The 16,931-nt window shown below is 40.4% G+C and overlaps 1 protein-coding gene across 3 annotated transcripts in view; it reads left to right on the top strand.

Moving 5' to 3' along the window:
* The first annotated feature begins 3,527 nt into the window (after positions 1 to 3,527).
* The window catches only part of LOC138826201 (coiled-coil domain-containing protein R3HCC1L-like), a 72,021-nt gene continuing 58,617 nt past the window's right edge, over positions 3,528 to 16,931 (top strand). The window contains exon 1 of one of the 3 annotated variants that reach the window (XM_070021367.1): positions 3,528 to 3,587. The gene's annotated coding sequence lies outside the window, so the exon portion shown is untranslated. Of the gene's footprint in view, positions 3,588 to 3,654; positions 3,716 to 16,931 lie in introns of those variants that run through there. The other 2 variants (XM_070021368.1, XM_070021369.1) reach the window with 2 other exon arrangements.

Genomic DNA, 16,931 nt, shown 5'->3' on the forward strand with positions numbered 1-16,931 from the left:
TGTCTCTGTTCAGATATCTGGTTTGTCACCTATTAGCAGCATAGCCTTAGGCAGGTGATATAATCTCTATGTGTATGCTTACATTTTTTTCCCCAGATGTGAAATGATGGTGCACGTGCTCCTCCCTGACAGGATTTGTATGAGGACCAACCCAGATTAGGCACGTAAAGGATTTGGCATGGCTCCTGGCACACATTAGTAATGCTGTTAACTGTTAAATGCTATTGTTTATTAAAGGAGGGAGGTTTTCTTCTTTCTGTTTCTTTTCTTTCCTATATCCTTGATATCTCCATCCTGACTCTTTCTCTAGTTCACATTTGTGGAACCAGCTGTTTCAATAGCCTCTCCTTCTTCTGGTTGGGGATGTAAAGAAAAGCAGCTTGCATGTGAGCAATTATTATCCATTATTGTTTGATAGTGATTACAATATCACCATAAACCAATATGCCACAGCTCATGTTCATCCAAGGGCTAAAGGCCCTTTAAACTAGCCATTCCTTATTTATTCTGTTTTGAAAAAAAGTCTTTTGGTTTCATGTTCTTTGATTGTATTTTGTAAGGCATGGCACATACAGGGGCACTATATAAATGTTAAAGACTCTAACAATAGTAACTGAGACAGATGAGAAACTCAAGGAAGCAAAGTCACCATTTTGAATTTAGCTTTTTATTGATGGGCTGAGTGATCTGGGAGAGACAATGTGGCTCCAAGGCTAAAGAGCCCTCAGGGAGCTGGATGGCAAGGTTTGAGTCTCAGTCATAGCAGCAGCTCCAGTGACCCCAGGCAAGTAGCTTCCTTCCTCTGGACCTCAAAGTCTCCCCATGAATACTGGGCTTGATGCCACAGAACTGTCGCCCAGGGATGCTAAGTTAAACTGTATTGCTGTATGTGGTCGTGCAGACTGTGCACTGCATAAGGGCATCTGCTGAGGGGTAAAGTGAGGATGGAATGCAGTCCATACACTGCTTACCAGTCTGTACCCTGAAGGAAGGTGGCACTATTTGTCTTTTTTTTTTTTTTTTTTGGGTCCGGTCATGGGGCCTGAACTCTGGGCCTGGCGCTGTCCCTCAGCTCTTCAGCTCAAGCTTAGTGCTCTAAACTATTTGTCTTTTTAATTGTGCTACTATATGGGCTAGTAGAGGGCTTGTCTTAAGCAGTTTGACGTTTGTGAGGCACAGGTTAGCATTCATTCAGCTCAACTATTGAATACGAACTATGTGCCAGACCTAATCCTAGGCTGAAGTTATGGAGATGGATTTAACCAATTATTTGTACCATGGGTTTGATCTTTCTTCACTAGCCCATCCTCCATTGTGGTCAATCTTTAGCAAGTCTTGTTGACTTAATGTGTCAAACCTACTCACTTCTCTTCATCCTATTGCTAAGAGTTTCATTATTTCTCATTGCCTACTACAAGAGATAGACTCCTACTTGGTTTCTCCAAGCAAAAACAATGAGTGCTCAGGAAAAGAGTTGGGGATAGGGAATACTCAGGAAAGGCTTCCTGGAGGAAGTGATATTATTTCTGTGGTTTGTTGACTTCAGGCCTCTAGCTTCTAAACTGGCTAACACAGTCCTGCTCCCAGTAGTCCACAATCAACTGTTCCTGGTTTTTCTACTCAGCTCATCTCTGCTTACCTTGGCATTATCAAACAATTCAGTTGAATTCTCAGCAAATCCTTCCATGTGGCTGGAGTTCTCCTGGGTTTGCTTTGACTCTTAACAAAGGAGAATTAGAGCAGAAGTTAGTCAAGGGAGAAAGGAAATTAAAAAAGGGACAGCTTATGCAAAGGTGAGAGAACAAGTATAATACAGTAGTTTGGCAATTTTAGACGTAGGTGGGAAGAAAATGTGTGTGTGTGTGTGTGTGTGTATTTGTGTGTAAGATTGGCTTCCTACAGGCTTTGCTTGTTAGGCTAACATAAGCTGATTCTCAAACTAGACTGGGGCAGGTGGCAAATAGAAGGGAAAAAGGACAATAACTTTTCTTCCATTATTCTTATCACATATGGTAGTATGTTTGCCTAACTATGTCTACGTTTATTGCTGTTACTTTTTTTTGGTATGGGATTATTTGATTAATATACATCTTTTGTAAGATAATGTAAACCCCACAGGGGAAGAGAATCTTCTGTTCACTATTATTTTCTCGGTAAACAACACTGACACATAAGAAACAACAAAATACATTTCTTGTTGAAAAAATCCTTGGGGAACTTGGAAAAAAAAATGCCCATGCCTACCTACCTTACAATAAAATTTGATGTAAATCTTCCTTTTCTAAACCTCTCAACCACAATAGAGCATGGGAGGGATAACAGTGGATTGGGATTTTTTTTTTTTTTGAGTGAGGTTCATATATTTTGTTTTCTTGCTGGGCTGGGGAGGCCCCTCTGCTTTGCAGTGCACAAGCTAGACTAGCACTCTAACACTGAGCTGCATCCCCAGCCTCTGGGATTCCTGTTTTGAAAAAGGTAGGCAAGGTGTTAACCTCCATTCCTCTTTTCAAACTCAATCAAATGGAGTCTTTAAAGGATTTTTAACACAAACACGACTTGATTAAACTTGTTATTTACATTAATTGGCCTAAGGCAGTAGGGAGGACCCCACAGAGGTACTGAGATCAGTAAGCAAGCCCACACAGTAATCAGCTAGGAAATGAGGCGGGCAGGAATTAAATCACCCGCAGTGGAGGTGAAATGGAAACAGACACAAGGAGTTGGAATAAGAGAAACGACAATATTTGTTGACCATCTGAACATGGCGAAAGAGGCAGAGGGCTGGGGGGTGGGGGAAGAGTGGGGAGGGAAGAAGGAGGAAGGGAGGGGGAGAGAGAGTAAGGGGGGGGGAGAGAGAATATGAAGAGGGGTAGTAGTCGCTTTTTTTCCCTTTCGTAGTGATGGAAGTTGAATCCAGGAGTACTGAGCTACACCCACCAACTTTAGGTACTTCGGAGACGTCTGCGGAGCGGGGGCTCTGGAGGGAAGGGATGGAGCCTCGCCTCTCCAGCGTCCACAGCAATGCTTGAGAGGCGCGTCGGTGCATTCTCGAAGGGGACCGAGTGCACTGCCTGGAAAGGCGGCGGGCAAACCCGGGTAGTGTCATAGAAAATAAATGACAACGTCTCACAGCGTCTCGTGACTAACGCTGAAGTTAGACGAGCTCGGAAACACCTCCAGTGGGCTTGGCTGCAGGGACACAGACGGGCGACAAGGACGTGTGCTGCGGGGCGAACAGAAGCGGGGGTGCAGAGTGGAGGAAGCGGAGACTCTGAGTGTCGACTACTTTTCGGAGGACGTGGCTGTGAACAGCGGAAACGGATAACTGAGACCGACGCGAGGAGACATTAGCTGGACCGCCGAGGAGGGCGGAAGGGGGCTGGAGGCTCGACGTTTTCCCGCCCCGCCACTTACAGGCCCCGCCTCAACGTGGCGTAACGTGGAGGCGCCGCCGCATCCCGCGCGGACTACAGTATCCAGAAGGCCCTGCGGAAGGGGCGTGGCTTAGGCCTGGTGCGCGCCCCAGCGGCGAGCGGAAGAGCGGGAGCTGCGGTGAGGCGGCGGAAGCAGAGAGTCACGGCGTCCCGGTAACCACGACCCCCGCCCCCCCTCCACATTTCTCTGTCCCTTCACACCCCGACCGGGGGCTCATTGTCCCTACTTTTCTCTTCGTGGCGTGTGACTAAAGTCTCTTCTCCTGTTGTGTTTGTTACCGGTAAATTTTTCCCCTCACGTGACGCGTAGGGTCGGCCTCCGCCTGGGGCGGAGGTTACTGGGTACCTACTGCCCTTCGACCCCGGGACCCCCGCAGGCCCGGCGGCCTCGGGGACCTCCGGACCCCTGCTGTCCATACTCGGCGTCGCTGCTAGCGTTCCCTGCCGCAGGGCTCGTCCCTTTCCTCGGTGCAACAGGTAGCGAGGGCAGGGTGTGGAGCGACCCCGGAGGGCTCCCTGGACGAGGGCCGCCGAGCCCACCCCCTCCCCCGTGCCCCCCGCTCCGGACCCCGCATCCCGGACCCGCTGGCGTTTTCCTGGGCCGTCAGTTTGGCGAACTCGTCGGCCGGGCTGTCCCGGAGCTCGGGGCTACGGACTGGAGTCTGCGGGGAGGAGTTGCACTTCCTGCTCTCCTGGGTCGGCCCCGGGAACGCTCCCAAGTCCCGGTATCAAAGTTTTCTTCCCGGAGTACAGAGCCTAGGATGTGGTGTCTGATGTCTTGGGAGGAGGCCTGACGCTTTCTAGACCTAGGATCTTCTTGTAGTCCCGCTTGCTGCTGCCTTGATGTCCCTATCTGAAAAAAATGGGTCTGTTTGCTCTTCTCCCTTCCAGGGTTGTGGGAGTCAGCAGAAGTGATAACATGCATGCAAAAGCTTTGGAGTAAAACTATAACCTTAATGTTCCTCCTGTCTCTAGTCCTGGTCGGTCGAATTTTAAAACTACACATTCATTATAAAAAGTCAAATGAGTTTATAAGATCGAACGAGTTTAATAAACGGCCCTTGGGAACCAATACAGTCGATATATGCCAGGTTTCTTAGTGGAGGTGACCCAAGGGAGGAGGAGTGCCTTACCTCCTGTCGACCAAAGTTTAAACTTCTGGATTTTAAGGCTCACCATTCGGATTCTTCCCTGTTCTCCAACACAGCCTTCCATCTGCCCCTTATGCTCTGTTAGAACCTTTTCAGCACTACACAGGTCCAAGCATCCAAGGAGGCACTTTGGCCCCCAGCTATGTTGCTGAATTGATTGATAACCAGCCTCCAGCAGTTCATATGTCTTTTTCTTCCTTACACGTAGTACTCATGCACTAAACTAAACATATTCTGCTTCTTACACAGTCCCACTCACTAACCTGTGCTCATGCTGGCAGAAATACTAGGATTATTTTCACTTATCTTGGTTATATTTGAGCTCACAGAATTCAGAGTATAATGAGCTAATATTCCAGCCTATTTTCTATAGGTTGAGCACAAATTCTAAGCAGGTTGCTTATTTTTTTTCCTTTCCTTTGTAGAGAAAAGGAAATTGTAATCAGTTGTTACATAGTCTTATGATACAGTTAGGAGGTATCTTTATTTTATTTTTTGCCAGTCTTGGGGCTTGAACTCAGGGGCTGGGCACTGTCCCTGAGCTTGGTTTGCTCAAGGCTAACATTCTACCGCTTGAGCCACAATGCCACTTCCGGCTTTTTCTGTTGATGTGGTACTGAAGAATCAAACCCAGGGCTTCATGCATGCGAGGCATGCACTCTATCACTAAGCCACATTCCCAGCCTGTCTTCAGCTGTTTCTTTTGTTGTTGTTTATTTTGTGTTTTTCCCTGAAGTCATTGATTGGAAAGTACTTGGCTCAGAAAATACAGAATGGCAGTAAAAATGCCACTAATATTTGGTGTATGAACTAGAGTTCGAATCTGGTGCTGAGGCTTACTATTAGTTTTTAACTTTGGACAAATCTACTTCCTTGAGTCTATTTACTAATTTCTAAAGTGGATTTAGTAGCATTTACCACCTAACAATGTTAGGATGAAGTGAGATAAAATAATAAAAGGCATAGTAATGTCAGGTGAAAGTAAATTATTATGTTGCTGTTTTTGACTGATGATGATGAAAACATGATGATTAGGCATTTGTCAGGAAATTTATTTGTAAAATGAGGATAGTTAACTTTAATCGGCAAGTTTTAAAAAATTGTCTTGCGCTGCTCTGACATGCAATCCTAGTACTAGATATTGGCTCCTATAATTTGTGTCAGAAATGTAGTTGTTTACAAAAAGAAATGACCCTGCATTTTGAGAACTTCTACTTAGATTATTTTTCTTTTTTTTTGTTATTAGAGTTGTTTTGGAACTCAAAATCTCAAGTTGAAGGCCAGCTTGGCCACTTATTAAAACTTTCAAGTGCAATTTTATTTGTTTACTTCCTTCAAGTGTTACTTCAGTAATCAGATATTTGCTCACTCTGATAATGAGGAAATGTTTCCTTTGTATCCCCTGACTATGCTTCTCTGGTTTCATTGTTACCCTTAGTTATGAGTTAGTCTAATAGCTATTTTTTGAAACAGACCTGGGTATACAAAGTTATAACATGCTTGCCATCCTAGCTAATTGTAAGGCTAAAGATAGGAGAATCTCAATTTGAGGCCAGCCTGGGCAGTAAAGTTTGAGAGATCCTTTCTCAACCCATAGCTGCGTGCAGTGGTGCCGCTGTCATTCTAAGCTACATAAGGGGCTGAGATTGGGAGGATCATAGTTCCAGAACAGTCTGGGCAGAAAAATCCACAGGGCTCCATCTCAACAGAGGGAAGCTGGGCATAGTGCTATGTCCTTGTCATTCAAACAACTAGAAGCTATAGGAAGCCCAAAATAGGAGAATTGTAGTCTAGGTGCCAAGAGACCCTTTCTAAAAATAACTAGTGAAAAACAGGACTGGAATTGTGACTCAGTGGTAGAGCACCTGCCTAGCAAACTTGAGGATCTGAATTCACACCAGACTACCACCAAATTCTGGCAGTAGTCATTTTCATTGAAAACTATTTTGTATGCCATTATGTGCTATTTCCTTTGCTTGATGACTCTTAATTAAAAGGAATTTGGAAGGTAGACTTCATTCTCAAATGTAGCAGCTAAGTCTGCATACTGGGTGCTTAGTTAAGATGGTGCTGAATAGTTCTGAATAAGAACATTTATTATCTTGTGTCACGGAAGCATGCTCAGAAGAGGCTTCTTTGTATAGTGAGAATAACCTAAGCTTTGGAGTGAGACAAAGGTCTATATCCAGACTGCTGGGTGTGACATTGGTTCATATAGTCATTATCTATTCACTATCGTCATCTGTAAAGCAGGGACAATGTTATTAGCTCTGCATGGCTGAAATGATTAAAGATTATTTGAACTAAGCATATACTAGTTATGCTTATTTCTAATTTTTATTATTGTGTTTTTCTAATAGTAATAGATTTGGTTTTACACCTGTAGTCATTCTCCTAATCCTTCATGTGATGAGTTAGCCAGGGTTAGCCAGGGTTCAGGATTGTTGATTGTGACCATAAAACCTGAAACATTACAAAGCTAAGTGGCAAACATGGAGTTTGAATCTGTGACCTTGTCTCCATTAGCTTCATGAGCTTAATACAAATATTCCACCAGAAATAAATGAAAAAGTGTATTTTTGTCTGGTATTTATGCAGTTCATTAGACATAAGTAAAATGAACGAACGCATGAGGAACTGTATAGAATCTTTTTTTTCCTTGCCAGACCTGGGGCTTGAACTCTGGGCCTGGGCTCTGTCCCTGAGCTTCTTTTGCTCAAGGCTAGCCACCACTTGAGCAACACCACGTCCAGCTTTTTCTGTGTATGTGGTACTGAGGATATGAACCCAGGGCTTCATGCATGCTAAGCAAGCATACTACCACTAAGCCATCTTCCCAGCCCCTGTATAGAGTCTTAAATATTTAGAAGAGTAGTCCTTATGGTATGTATAAAATTGTTAACATACATGATGACCTTTGACAACCACCAACCTGAATTATAATCTAGACGTTACTTTTAGTTGTTGAATTGTATTTGTTGATAACTTTTCACCAATAAGAAAAGTAATAAGTAAACTGTTTTTGGGTTGAAATTTCTATGTATCCCATAAGAAAAGGCATTCTTTGCTAGTGGGAAAATATTTAGAGTTCTCTATTAATGAGCCCAGTAGGAGGATGGATGGGGCTGGGTAGGTCCTAACTGTATAGACTTACAGAGAAATTCTAGTTGTCTGAACATTAGATAGAAGAAACTTATGGAGTGTTGCTCTATAACAGAAAGCCTATCTTTGAAGAGAATTTTCTCCAACTTACAAGTCTGTGGTATGCACTTCTTCATTGTTCCATACTAGCCTTGCGTGTAATTTTCCATTCTTCAGATTTTCTTTTGTTTTATTAATATTTGTTTTCCCGCCCCCACTTTCCTTTCCTCCTTCCATTTCCTTCCTTCCCACCTCTCTTGTTGTCTTTCTCACTATCTTTCTCTCTCTTCCTTCTTCTAAAAATGGCTGATTTGGGCATAGAAATAAAAACAGAAGCATTGTTAAAAACCTCAAGTTCTCATGTGTAGTATAGTAACACAGGTTAACCTGATAACATGGTGATATGAATTTATGGAATAGGCTAATGGCTGACAGTTCCTGACCACTGAACATGATGAAGAGTTTAAAATGTGGGCAAAAGGTATTTAGCATTCTTTAATATTGGATTTACTGCTTAGAAAAGAATCTGTTAATATTGGCTTATAGTTGGGTTGTTTGCTGTGGAAAGTCAAAAACTTACTAAAGAAAGAAGGGAAGCACTTAAGTATAAATTCTTTCAATTTATGCCAATAGTCTGGTTTCTATTTTCCTGCAAAATAAGGATAATAATAATACCTGCTTATTTGTAAAAGTTAAAGGATGCCAAGAAGGATGTCTTGAATATGGGGTGGATATAGAGAAGAGTAAGGCAGACACAATGGGCAGAGATTGAGAGCCTGTCAGAGACAGAGAAATTTTATAACCACTGAGGTGGATAGTTACACAGACAGTTAGAAAGTCTGGTAATCAGAGATACAGAGAGAAGGGCAGCATTAGAAGGTCATCTTGAGAAATGAGAGACATAACAGATTGACAGTTCAGAGGAGGGAGACAAAAAGCAAATGTGTGAATGAACAACTGGAAATGTGATCAAGAGATGGGAAGTGAATTGAGTTAGTTTCTGTCTGTTATTAGAGGACAACTTGTAAATATTTATAGTTTGCTAGGAAAGGAAAGAAAATCACATAGTAATGAAGTGACACACTTCTGCAGTTTTTAACTAGCATTTCTACTTATTTATTTTGCATAGTCTTCATGCATTTACCAAGGCAGTTTCAATCTTGCTATTTACTTGACTCTTCATAGTGTAGTTTAAACATGCTTCTAAAAAATTATTTATTCTTTTCCTTCTTATTTTTGGTGGGGTTGGTTGGTCCTGGGGCTTGAACTTACAGTGCCTGGACACTGTTGCTTAGCTTTTTTGCTCAAGGCTAGCACTCGACCACTTAAGCCATAGCTCCAAGTGCAGCATTTTGGAATTTAATTATAGAGATAAGAGTTTCGTGGACTTTCTTGCCCAGGCTGGCTCTGAACTGTGATCCTTAGATCTCAGCCTTTCCTGAGTAGCCCTTGCAAGTATAAGCCACCAACACCCAGCAGTTTTTCTTTTTATTTCTATTTATTTATTTATTTATTTATTTATTTATTTATTTATTTATTTATTTATTTATGTTGGTTGTGGGGCTTGTACTATGGGCTTGGGTGCTGTCACTGTGCTTTTCTGCTCAAGGTGGTGCTCTATCGCTTGAGCCACTGCAGCCACTTCTGCTTTCCTAAGGGTTTATTGGAGATAAGAGTCTCACAGAGTTTCCAGCCCTTGGGCTGGCTTTAAACAGCAATCCTCAGATCTCAGCCTCCTGAGTAGGTAGGATTACAGGCTTGAGCCACTGGCAACCGGCTGTTTCCTTTTTAAAAAATACATTTGTCTTAGAGAACTTGGAATATACAGGGAAAGATAAAACACTCATAATCTCACAATCTGAATGTAGTACATAAGAAGGTCCATGTTTTTTTGTTTGTTTGTTTGTTTTTTAAATTGTTTTCTGCTGGTCTTGGAGCTTGAACTCAGGGCTTGGGAGCTGTTTCTGAGCCTCTTTGTGCTCAAGGCTAGAGCTCTACGATAGTGTTACTTCCAGCTTTTTCTGAGTAGTTTATTGGAGTTGAGTGTCATGGACTTTCCTGCCTGGGCTGGCTTCAAACTGCAGCCCTCAAATTTCAGCCTCCTGAGTAGCAAGAACAGGCGTGAGCCATGGTGCCCGGCTTCTCCCAGTCTTTTTATTCTAAGCATTTACTAAAGTTTGGCTTTCCTAAGGGAGTAAAGAAGCTGTTCATAAATCCAAAATTACACTGTAAATTAACCATTTGTGGCAGGATTTTTTTGTACTCAATCTGACACTTTTATAAGCTTTTTATACATTTCTTTTTCTGTGTCATTAGTAAGCTATAGGCTGTATTTGTTAATTATCTTTTTGTCTTAAGCTTCTACCAAAGTATAGTGTATATGTAGGTAGTTAGAATATTTTTTAGATGAATTATGAAGTCCTCTGAGCAGAAATTGTCTTACTTAATTGCACATTGGTAAATTGGACCATCTTTAAAGTTGATTTTATGGAATATATGTATGATTAATAGGAAGCTGCTGAACTTGGAAAAGATGCTTTGTTTTTTGTTGTATAGCAAGGTGCTCCAAAAATTACTAATATAATATGAACATTTTGTTATGTCTATGGATTCTATAGGACTTTATACAGGGTAGTGTGGAGATTGTGTTCCAGAGACTAGCCAGAGCCTTAGCTTGGAAGAGTTGAAAGATGGTTGTGACTTGATGGCTGGGAACTAGAACCTGAAGGCTTCTTTACTTACAAGTCTCATGATTGAAGTTGTCTGTCCCTCAGATGACCTATCTTTCCACATATGTAGGCTAATTTGAGCTGTTTCACTGCTTGGTGGTTAGTGACTGTTTTCAAAGTGAACACTCCAAGAAAACCAATGGAGGGTGCATTGCCTTTTGTGAACTAGCCTTGAAAGTCAATGACTTGTGACAGAGCTTGGCATAATCAAGGAGAGTGGTGGTTCCATGAACCCACGTCCCACAGGTGGGATGGAAGATAGGTGAAAGCTGTAATAGATTAAAAATGAGTTAAGAAAATAATATCACTTTTGAGCCTGGTTTATGGATGAAATCCTAGCTACTCAGGAGGCTGAGATCTAGAGAGGATCTGGTTTGATCCTAGCCTGGGTGGAAAAGTCTGCTAGAGTCCATCTCCAAAATAGCCAGCAAAAAGCTGGGCTGGAGGCAGGGCTCAAGTAGTAGTGCACCAGCTGAGCAAGCAGGCTAATCCTGCTGGTGGCTCATGCCTGTAATCCTAGCTACTCAGGATACTTATTTCCAACAAACAAAAGCAGGAGATGGGGGTGTGGCTCAAGTGGTAGAATGCTAGCCTTGAGTAAAAAAGCCAAGCAAGAGTATGAGGACCTGGGGCTGGGAAGGTAGCTCAGTGGTAGAGTGCCTCGCGTGCATGAGGCCCTGGGTTTGATTCCTCAGCACCACATAAGCAGAAGAGTATGAAGACCTGGGCTGGGAATGTGGCTTAGTAGTTCAGTGCTTGCGTAACATGAATGAAGCACTGGGTTGGATTCCTCAGTACTGCATAAACAGAAGTGGCACTGTGGCCCAAGTAGCCTTGAGCACAGAGAGGCTCAAGGACAGGCCCTGAGTTCAAGCTCCAGGACCAGCAAAAAAAAAAAAAAAAAAAAAAAAAAAAAAAAATTAGGCCTTGAATCCCAGTACTAGTACCAGTGCACAAAAATGTCATTGAGTAAATGTGTAAAGGTTTGCCCTATTGTTAGTGGTATTTTTAACTTAGTTTTAAATCTTACACTTAAGTTATAACAATATTCAAGGTTTTAAAAATAATTTTTTTGACTTTTAAGCTCTGAGGAAGACTCATTCACTCTTGTTGTTTTAGTCTGTTCTTTTCATGTCTCTTTTTGGTAATGGAGATTACTAATGCACAGGTCCTTGTGCATTGTAGGGAACTGCTGAACCACTGAGGTACATACCCTGCTCTTATCTCTTTAACTTACTGTGATGGTCAGTTCTGTGCTTGGGCTTTGCCTCACTCCATTTTAAAACAGGAGCTTTGATTTTGTAAATGATATGATATATACTTACTGTAGAAAATATAGAGAACTAGGAAAGAAACAGAATCAATCTACAATCTTACCTCTGAGATTGTCATTTAAATCATAATTTCTTATTCATAGTTCCTAAGTTCAAACTTATGAAAATGAAGTTTTTAGTTTATGGTAAACTCAGTTGGTAGCAAAGTCATCTGATATAAGGCTATTTATAGTCTTTATTCTTTGTAGTATAACAACTCAGACTTTTTCCACAGAAAGATTAATTTTTGTTTTGTTTTTAAATTTTTGGTGGTATTGAAAATTTATACTTGCTAGAGTAGTGTTGTACCCCAGAACTTCATCCAAATTGCTTAATATATTGGATGTGATCTAATAAATAACAGGACTTCCATTGAAAGTCATATAATGACTGCCATGTTTGATAAAGGTTGTCTTGCCATTTTTGTATGTGAGAACTCCAAGTACCAAGTGGTTATAGAGCATTTCAGTAGTAATGTGGGGTAGTATAGAAATAAGACATGGGCTGTCTTTTGTGGAGGAAAAAATATTAAGACATCGGGTTCAAAAATCTTGAAGAGTTTGAGCTAGACATATCAAGTGCATTGTGTCTGGAAAAGGGTCTCAGATCTAGGAGAGAGATGATGAGTTCACTCTCTGATATGTTAAATTTTAGGGGTATAATTGATGTGATATGGAAAGTCTGATACTTAAATAATTATCATTTTAATATTCTCTTTAAAGTAGTCTATTTTTGAGGTCACAAATTTATTTTAGCAAACAAATGTTCTAAATATTTCTTTTAATAAATAAATATTTTGTCTTTTGGAAATAATTTTAGAACCAATAGAGCCTTATGAAAAAATCAGTATCGTCACTTGATGGTTATATCCCTTGACCCTAAAAAGAATACTGTCTTGTTTGGTCAACCATCTTATTTATATAGCTGTCTCTAATAATTGATCATTTCTACAAATTAATCTGCAAAGGCATTAGATTTATGATCATGTAGGAGATTTAAATGTGTTGTGGTTGTTGAAGATATTTATGAAGTGTTAGGCTATATTGGCACCTTAGGAACATCATGCTAGTTAATGTAGGCTATATTGGCACCTTAGGAACATCATGCTAGTTAATGTGCGCTGGTTAAGGGGATGGGCTTGGAAACCTAGGTTTGAATGATTTCCCTTAATTATCTTGAGTAAGTTATTCAATTTGTATTGGTCTTTTTTTTTTCATTTGTAAAATAGGAGTTGTAATACTAACTTTGTGAGATTGGTATAAGGATTAGCTCATATTTAGAACGATGTCTGGCAAATATTAAGAGTTCAATAAATACTAGTTATTTTTTTTTACCATTACTACAATCACTTTGTCTATTTTGTCTGTTTTAAAAATCAATTATGATCTTATAATTATGTCTCATGTTAGTGCAATCATATCTTGCTGGAGATAAAACTGGATCTGAAAACATCAGACATAAAGATGTTTCTTTACAGTGTCCTAGAACATCTTGGGGAAGAGTAGGAAAGATTAAGGAGGGGGTATTGGGAGTCTACTACTTGAGCCACAGCTTTTTTCTTTTTTCTTTTTTTTTCTTTTTAATTGGAGATGCGAAACTCACAGACTTTCCTGTCTGGGCTGGCTTTGAACCCTGACCATAAGATCACAGCCTCTTGAGTAGCTAGGAGTATAGTCATCAGTTCCTGGCTAGAGGTTATATTAATTAGGATTAGATTTGGTTGCCGTCAAGAAAACTTGACTTAAACATGATAGAGGTAGTATTTCTGTTAAGGTGAAGAATTCCAGACATTAGTTTAGGACTGATTGGCTTGCAGTAGTAACTTGTTGTTGGTCCTCTGTGCATGGATGCAGTTCTTTTTCAAAGTCTGTTAAGAGTCCCAGCCATCTCATTTATACTCCAACTAGCAGAAAGAAGAGATTTCACCTTTCTTCTTTACAGGATACTTCTTAGAGGTTTTATATACTAGATTTGCTCATATTCTGTTGATGAAACTTATTAATACAGCCACAGCTTGCTGCTATTATTTCAAATCATCACTGCCTTGGAATAAGTTAAGAGGAATAAAAGGATAAAAGCCAGTATTTTTTAAATGACAGTTTAATTCATTATTGGTATTCTTTAGTAGAATTAGTACAGTTATGAAATTATATGAACATTCAAAACCTGAAATACCCTGAAACCCCAAATTCTCTAAAATCAGAAACACTTCTTGCCCCCAACCAATTTGGATAAGGACCTCTAAATCAGTATATTGTTTTTTAGAACATAATCCTCTCTGAATTGTGTGTGTGTGTACATGTACACATATACATATAGGTACATGTACATATATACACACATATATATTCTCACTTAACATTAAGTTGACTACATCTACCTCATATGTTAGCAGTGTACAGAAATTGATGATAAACCTCTGATATACGTCTTATGGTTTTAAACCTGTAATGTTTTACCGACACCCAGCTTACCAGTTTGATTGGGTTTTGGCCAATTTTTTAATCCATCTCTGTCTTTTTATATTACTTTTCTCTCATGGTGCTGTTAATTGTACTTCCCAAAATAGATAAATGAACAAATTTAATTAAATGCCCTATTTGCACAGTCTCCTGATCATTAATGAATTTGTAAGTAAGGTCAGACCTAGAATCTCCCCGGTATAACAATTACTGAATTTTGTCTTCCCATTCCTGATAATTATTTGCTTTTAATTTATAAAAATATTTCACATTTTGTGTGCTTATGCTCTTTCTGTGTTAGAAATATAAAAATCTTCTAGTAAAAAGAGACTTTCCCCTATGATTTTTTTTGTTTTTTTAATTGAAAAAAAATATTTTTGCCAGTCCTGGGACTTGAACTCAGGGCTTGGGACACTATCCCTGAGCTTCTTTTGCTCAAGGCTAGCACTTGAGCCACAGCACCATTTCTGGCTTTTTTAGAGTAGTTCATTGGAGATAAGAATCTCACAGATTTTCCTGCCTGGGCGGCTAGCTTTGAACCACAGTCCTTAGATCTCAACCTCCTGAGTAGCTAGGATTATAGGTTGAGCCACCAGTGTCTGGCTCAATTGAAAATACTTTACTTGTACCTATTGGTTGGTGGTGTTGCCAGTCCTGGGCTTTGAACTCCAGGCCTAGATGCTGTCTCTGAACTTTTTTGCTCATAGCTACTCCTCTTCCACTTAAGCCGAAGCTCCATTTCTGGCTTTATTGGTGCTTACTTTCCTGATTGGCTGGCTTTGAACTGCCATCCACAGATCTGTCTCCTGAGTAGCTAGAATTATAGGCATGAACCACTGGTGTCCAGTTTATTTGTGCTGTTATTTATTTATTTTACGTCATGAGGCTTGAATTTGAGCACTGTCCCTGAGATTTTTTGCTCAAGACTAGCACTTTACCACTTTGAGTCACAGCACCACTTCCAATTTTTTGATGGTTAATTGGAAATAAGAGTTTCAAGGACTTTTCTTCCAGGGCTGGCTTCAAACTGCGATCCTCAGATCTCAGCCTCCTCAGTAGCTAGGATTACAGGCTGAGCCTCTGGCACTTGGCTGTTTATACATTTTTATTTTTACTTTATTTTATTTTATTTTATATTTTGTCGGTTGTGGGGCTTGAACTCTGGGCTTGGGCGCTGGCCTTGCGCTCTTCAACTCAAGGCTAGTGCTCTACCACTTAAGCCACAGTGCCACTTCTGATTTTCCAGTTGGTTTATTGGACATAAGAGTCTCACTGACTTCCTGCCTGGGCTGGCTTTGAACTGTGATCCTCAGATCTCAGCCTCCTGAGTAGCTAGGATTATAGGCTTTATACATTTTTAAATAATCAATTTATTTAAAATAAAAAGATGGGTTGCATTTTGTTTTTTGTTTTCCTTTTACTCTCTTTTCAGGCACTGGGCTTTGAACTCTTCTTGTTTGACTATCTTGTTCATGGTAGTGCTCTTCCATTTGAACCATGTCTCCAGGTCTATATTTTACTAATTGATTGGAGATGGTGTTTAATGGATTTTAATGCCCGGGCTAACCTTGAACTGTGATCCTCTAGGTCTTAGCCATCTAAGTAACTAGGATTGCAGGCATGAGCCACAGGCATTGGGCTCACATACTTTTGCCTGGGTTGGCCTAGAACTATGATCCTTCTGATCTCAGCTTCTTGCATAGCTGGGATGACAGATACAACCAGTATGCCCAGCTATTGATTGAAATTAGGGTCTCATGAAGGTCAGCCTCATCTGACTTTGAACCATGATTTTCTTGATCTTCACTCCCAAGAAGCTAGAATTACAGGTATGAGCCACTAGTGCCTGGCTGGCTGTTTATTTGTAAATTATTCTTTATATGTTACCAATAGACAAATTTTAAAAGTCAAAGAGTAAAAAAATAAAAAGGATTCATAAAATGTAATGAGTAGTTTTTTCTCATCATCTCTACTCTCTAGTCTCTAACAATTTTCAAGTCCTTGTTTCTTTTTAGTTTTTTGTTTTGTTTTGTTTTTGACATACTTAAGACTGAACTCAGGGCCTTGCACTTGCTAGGCAAACACTTTTCTTTTTTTTTTTTTTTTGTCGGTCGTGGGGCTTGAACTCTGGGCCTGGGCACTGTCCCTCAGCTCTTCAGTTCAAGGCGAGTGCTCTACCACTTGAGCTACAGCGCCACTTCCAGTTTTCTGGTGGTTTATTGGAGATAGGAGTCTCACAGTCTCTCCTGCCCTGGCTGGCTTTGAACCGCGATCCTCAGATCTCAGCCTCCTGAGTAGCTAGGATTACAGGTGTGAGCCACCAGCGCCCGGCTTAGGCAAGCACTTTTCTACTGAGCTAAACTCCCAACCATACCCTTTTTCTTTTGATGTTATGTATCTCCATATTTAAAAAATGATATATTTGAATGCTCTCTCTTCATTAACCGATTTATTCATAATATGGAGTTTCCATTATGGTAGAGAAAGTTTTGCTCTTTTTAAATAACTATCTTCCTTGTTGCTTTCCCTTCCCGATTCAGTTATAATATTTGGTTAAATCATATTGTTAGTATTGTTTGTACATTATTATGTCAGGAAAAATTTTATTCCCTGATAGTATCTTAAATACCCCCTCAGTGTGGTTTTCTAAAGGTTAATTAGAGTAATCTTTTCAGCTCTTCTCTCCCTTCCTTTCTCCCTC

The sequence above is a fragment of the Dipodomys merriami genome, unplaced genomic scaffold (genome assembly GCF_024711535.1).
Source record: "Dipodomys merriami isolate MVZ:Mamm:240054 unplaced genomic scaffold, mDipMer1.0.p SCAF_14, whole genome shotgun sequence".
NCBI classification, from domain to species: Eukaryota; Metazoa; Chordata; class Mammalia; order Rodentia; family Heteromyidae; genus Dipodomys; species Dipodomys merriami.